The sequence below is a fragment of the Elephas maximus genome, chromosome 20 (genome assembly GCF_024166365.1).
Source record: "Elephas maximus indicus isolate mEleMax1 chromosome 20, mEleMax1 primary haplotype, whole genome shotgun sequence".
In the NCBI taxonomy this organism is placed as follows: domain Eukaryota; kingdom Metazoa; phylum Chordata; class Mammalia; order Proboscidea; family Elephantidae; genus Elephas; species Elephas maximus.
This window is the reverse complement of record NC_064838.1, coordinates 75,718,410-75,724,503: the sequence shown is the minus strand read 5'-3', so window position 1 is coordinate 75,724,503 and position 6,094 is coordinate 75,718,410.

Genomic DNA, 6,094 nt, shown 5'->3' with positions numbered 1-6,094 from the left:
GATCAAAGACCACAGCCTTCAGTATGCGTTGCACCTCAACATAAAGAAAACAAAAATCCTCACAACTGGACCAATGAGCAATGTCATGATAAATGGAGAAAAGATTGAAGTTGTCAAGGAATTCATTTTACTTGGATGCACAATTAACACCTATGGAAGCAGCAGTCAAGAAAAAAAAAAAAAAACATTGCATTGGGCAAATCTGGTGCTAAAGACCTCTTCAAAGTGTTGAAAAGGAAAGATGTCACCTTGAAGACTAAGGAGTGCCTGACCCAAGTCATGGTGTTTTCAATCTCCATGTATGCATGAGAAAGCTGGACAATGAATAAGGAAGTCTGAGCAAGAACTGACACTTTTGAAGTTGGTGTTGGCGAAGAACGTTGAATATACTGTGGACTGCCAGAAGAACGAACAAATCTGTCTTGGAAAGAGTACAACCAGAATGCTCTTAGAAGCAAAGACAGCGAGATTATATCTCACATAATTTGAACATATTATTGGGAAGGATTGTTCCCTGGAGGACATCATGCTTGGTAAAGTAGAGGGTCAGTGAAAAAGAAGAAGACCCTCAATGGGATGGATTGACACAGTGGCTGTAACTATGGGCTTAAGCATAACAATGATTATGAGGACCGTGCAGGATCGGGCAATGTTTCTTTCTATTGTACATAGGATCCCTATGAATTTAAGCCAACTAGATGGCACCTAACAACAAAAATGTACAAAACCAACAACCAATGTCATTCTCAATAGGGAGAGGCTGAAAGCATTCACCCTGAGAATGGGATCCAGACAATGATCTGCTTTATTGGTACTCTTATTTAACATATTCCTGGAAGTAGCCTCGGGCGACAAGGTAATAGAAATAAGGGCACTCAAATTGGAAAGGGAGAAATAAAACTATCCCTGTTTACAGATGATATGATTCTACACATAGAAAACCCCAAATATTGCACATACACACACACACAAATTATTGGAACTAATACAAAGGTTTAGTAGAGAAGTGGGATACAAGATCGACCTACAAAAATCATTTGGATTTGTATACACCAACAAAAACAGCTTTGTAAAGGAATTCAGGAAAACAATACCATTTATAATAGCCCCTAAAAAGATAAAATACTTAGGAATAAATCTAACCAGGGACGAAGTCCTATACAAAGAAAAATACAAAACACTATAGCAAGAAGCCAAAAGAGACCAACATAAATGGAAAAAACATACCATGCTGATGAATAGGAGGAGTCAACATTGGAAAATGTCAATGTTGCCAAAGAGATCTACAGATACAATGCAATCCAAACCCAAATACAAACAGCATTCTTTAACAAGATGGATAAACAAATCACTTTAAATGGAAAAGAAAGAGGCCTGGACAAAAAAGGCATTATTGAAGAAAAAGAACAAAGTAGGAAGACCTCACACTACCTGATATCAGAACTTACTCTATAGCCATGGTAGTGAAAACAGCCTTGTGCTGGTAAAATGACAAACACATAAACTATTGGAACACAATCAAGAAAGCAGAAGTAAATCAATCCACCAATTGTTGGCTGATCTTTGAGAAATGACAAACACATAAACTATTGGAACACAATCAAGAAAGCAGAAGTAAATCAATCCACCAATTGTTGGCTGATCTTTGAGAAAGGACTAGGGTCCATTAAATGAGAAAAAGTCTTTTCAAAACATAGTGCTGGCAAATCTGGATGTCCATTTGTAAAAAAATGAAACGGGACCCATACTGCACACCATACACAAAAATTAACTCAAAATGTATCACAGACATAAATATAAAAAGTTAAATGATAAAGATGATGGAAGAAAAAAATAGGGGAATGCTAGGGACCCTATTATATGGCATAAATACAATGCAAACAGTAACTAACAATGCTCACACACCAGAAAATGAGTTAGATAACTGGGATCTTCTAAAAATTAAACAAATATGCTCATCAAAAGACTTCACCAAAGGAGTAAAATGAGAACACTCAGACAGGGAAAAAAAAATTTTGGGTTATGATATATCCGATATATCCAGAAGACTGCCTCTTGCTCTCTCTATATATATTCCACATGAGCACAATTAAGCATTCTGAATTTCCCATTCTCCTTAACTTTACCCATAATTTGTATGGACACTTTGGCATAGACAATAAACACAGTAAACATCTTTCTGGTGTTCTCTACATTCAACCAAGATTCATCTGTCATCAGCAATATCCTTTGTTCCCCATCTTCAGAATCCTGCTTGAATTTCTGGAAGTTCCCAGTCAGTGGACTGCAGTAACTGCTTTTGAATAATCTTCAACAAAATTTTACTTCTGGGTGATATTAATGATATTCTTTGATAATTTCTGCATTGTGTTGGATCACCTCTCTTTTAAATGAGCACAAATATGGATCTCTTCTAGTTGGTTGGCCAGATAGCTGTCTTCCAAATTTCTTGGCATAAACAAGTGAGCATTTCCAGCAGTGTATCAATTTGTTGAAACATCTCATCTGGTATTCTGTCAATTCCTGGAGCCTCGTTTTTAACCAATGCCTTCAGTGCAACTTGGATCTCTTCCTTTAGTACCATTGATTCCCGATCATATGCTACCTCCTGAAATGGTTGAATGTTGACAAATTCTTTTTGATACAGTGACTTTGTATATTGCTTCCATTTCTTTTGATGCTTCCTGAATCATTTAATATTTTCTCCATAGAATTCTTAAATATTGCAACTGAAGTCTTAAATTTTTCCTTAGTTCTTTCAGCTTGAAAAGTGATGAGCCTGTTCTTCCCTTTTGTTTTTCTATCTCTAGGTCTTTGTACATTTCATAATACTTTACTTTGTCTTCTCAAGCTGGCCTTTGAAATTGTCTGTTCAACTCTTCTTCATCATTCATTAGCCATTAGAGAAATGCAGATGAAAACTACAATGAGAAATTATGTCACCCTGACATTACTGGAACTAATAAAAATAAAAACAGAAAATAACAAAAGTTGGATAGGTTGTGGGGAGATTGGATCTCTTATGCATTACTGGGGGGGAATGTAAAATATGGTGCCTCCTTGAAATGCTAGAAATAAAATACCATACAATCTAGTAAGCCCATTCCGAGGAATATATCCTAGAGAAATAAGAACTGTCACAAGAATAGACATATGCACACTCATGTTCATTGCAGCATTATTTGTAACAGAAAAAAATGGAAGCAACCTATGTGCCCATTGGCAGATGAATGGATAAACAAATTATGGTACACACACATATTAGAATTCTACATAATAATAAAGAACAATGATAAATCCTCAAAACATCTCACAACATGGATGAATCTGGAGCACATTATGCTTAGTGAAATTAGTCAATCAAAAAAGGATGAATACTGTATGAGACCACCCAAGAAAATGTTTATAGACATACAAAAAAAAACAATCTGATGATTACGAGGGAGGAGAGGGATGTGTTGGGAGAACCACTAACTAGACAGTAGACTAGTGTTAACTTTGGTAACGGGGAAGACAACACACAATATAAGGGAAGTTGGTACATCCTGACTAAGGCAAAGTTTTAGAAGCTTCCTAGAGAAACCCAAACACCTCGAGGAACAGAGATACCGGTGTTGAGGGCTGGGGGCCATGGTCTCTGGGAACATGTGGCACAATTGGCATAACATAGCTCATAAACGAAAGGTTTTAAATCCTGCTTTGCTGAGTAGTGGCACCTGGGGTCTTAAAATCTTGTGAGCACCCTCTAAGACACATTTGCTGATCCCATCCTGTGTGGAGCAAAGGAGAATGAAGAAAACCAAACACTTAAGGACAATATTAGTCCAAAGAACTAATGAACCATAGCCTCTATCAGCCTGATCCCAGAATAATTAGCTGGTCCCTGGCTACCGCTACTGCCTGCTCTGACAAGGATCACAATAGAGGATCCCAGACAGAGCAGGAGAAAAACGTAGAGCAAAATTCAAATTCACAAAAAAGACCAGACTTACTGGTCTGACAGAGATTTGAGGAACCCCCAAGACTATGGACCCTAGACACCCTGCTAACTCAGAACTGAAGCCAATCCTGAAGTCCATGTTTCAGCCAAAGTTTTAGACACACCTATAAAACAAACAGTAACACATGTAAGGAACATGCTTCTTAGTTCAGTCAATTGCAGGAGACTAAATGGGTAACCTCCCCCCGGCCCAAAAGCAAAGATAAGAAGGCAGGAAGGGACAAGAAAAGTGTAGGAATGGACAAAGGGTACCAGGGGTGTAATGGGGAAGAAGGAGAGGGTTGACACTTCGTGGGAACTACAACCAAGGACACAAAACAATTTATGTATAAAATTTGAGTGAGAAACTAATTCATGCTGTCAACTTTCAGCTAAAGCACAGTAAAATTTAAAAAGATTTAATCACATGTAAACAGATACAGCATCGTTTGTGGTAGACACAGACCTGAGTATGGTAGATACAGATATCTGAATGGTTGGATACAGATCTGTCTGTGGCTAGACACAGACTTATGGTTTGTCAGACTTAGACCATTATGTGTTCACATATTGACTCATGTGTGATCAGATATAGACCCCTGTGTGGTCAGATACAGACACTTGCATGTTTATATGTAGACCCATGTGTGACCTCAGACCCATGCGTAGACAGATACAAGTCTATGTGTGTTTGGTACAGACTTGTGTCTTTGACTTTGAGGATTGTGCAGTAACTCATGCAGCAAAAGACACTGAATCCTTTCAGATCAACTCATTGAAAATGTGAATCAAATGTAAATAAGAGAATTCTCTTTGTAAATCAGAAAACAGAAAGGCAAGTTGTGTGTACACTCTGTGGAACTAACTACAAATTTTATTGAGATTTTTAAAGCAAGCCTGCACAATATGCTTCCTATTCAGGATGAGAAATCCAGATTACTATGATATACCCTTTTTTACAATAGAAGTATTTCAAGACATTAGGAATTTCTGAGCCTTATAAAATGACTTTAAGATTTATCAGGAATAATTAATATTTGGGAATTGCATAAAAATGTTTTAAATGGGTGAGTAATAGGGGAGATTATCCCACCAGAAAATATAAATACACATTAAAAATCTTTGATAACTGACATAGTGTGTTAGTGGTAGAGAGTTGAAAAAAAAAAAAGTAGAAGAAATGGTGAAAAGACTGAATGAACACAAATAATTTACAAAGATTATGGAGGCAACTCTATGTCCCAGACACTGTGAAAGAAAAAGAAAGCACAAAGACAACTAAGGAATAACCCTGCCTTCTGCTGACTTATACACTATGAACATAGACAACAGACCAAGATTTTTATATATCACTCCATATAGCTATGCAAGTTTGAAAATTAACTAAATTTCCAAAAGTGGAGAACTTAGTTATGCTAACTCCGGTTCAACCAAATCTCAATATTATTTGGTGAATAATGGTATGCTTAGAAAGAGTTTGAGATGATATAAGAAATATCCATGTAATGATATTAGGAATAAAAATAAGGTTACAAAGTCACATACACTGTGTGTTTTTCCAGTGAAAAAGGCCCTGTCTTCCGTGCCCGTAACCCCTCATGAAACCAAGCTAATACGGAAGGCAGGAACCATAGGTTTCTTTGATCATATGTTCCTACAATATTAGGGATAGGTAATATTTTATTTTAAACCTGATTCAGAGAGAGAAAGGTTCACAAAGATTTTATGATTGAGACCTTTGTGAAACAGAAGAATGTGTTCTGATCTCTGTATTACTTAATAATCTGCATTCCCGTAGTAAGGGAGGTGAGAATGGAGACAGTAGGAATTGTCAATATCTTTCCTGACATTGAAATCATGTAAAATAATCCAGTGTCAATTTCTGTATTTTATATTTGAAGCTCATTGATTATGGGTTTTTTCTACTTTTATGTATGAAAGGCAGGGCCTTTGTCCCCATTAGAAAGTCATGAGACACTATAAACAAGAAGGAGATGGGGATATTAAAAATAATAAAGCTATCATCGGCTACTTTAAACTTTCAGGGACGATGAATGGATCATCTTTAGAAAAATATAATGTGAAACAAAGCTGCTCCACTTAAGGAAATAAGAT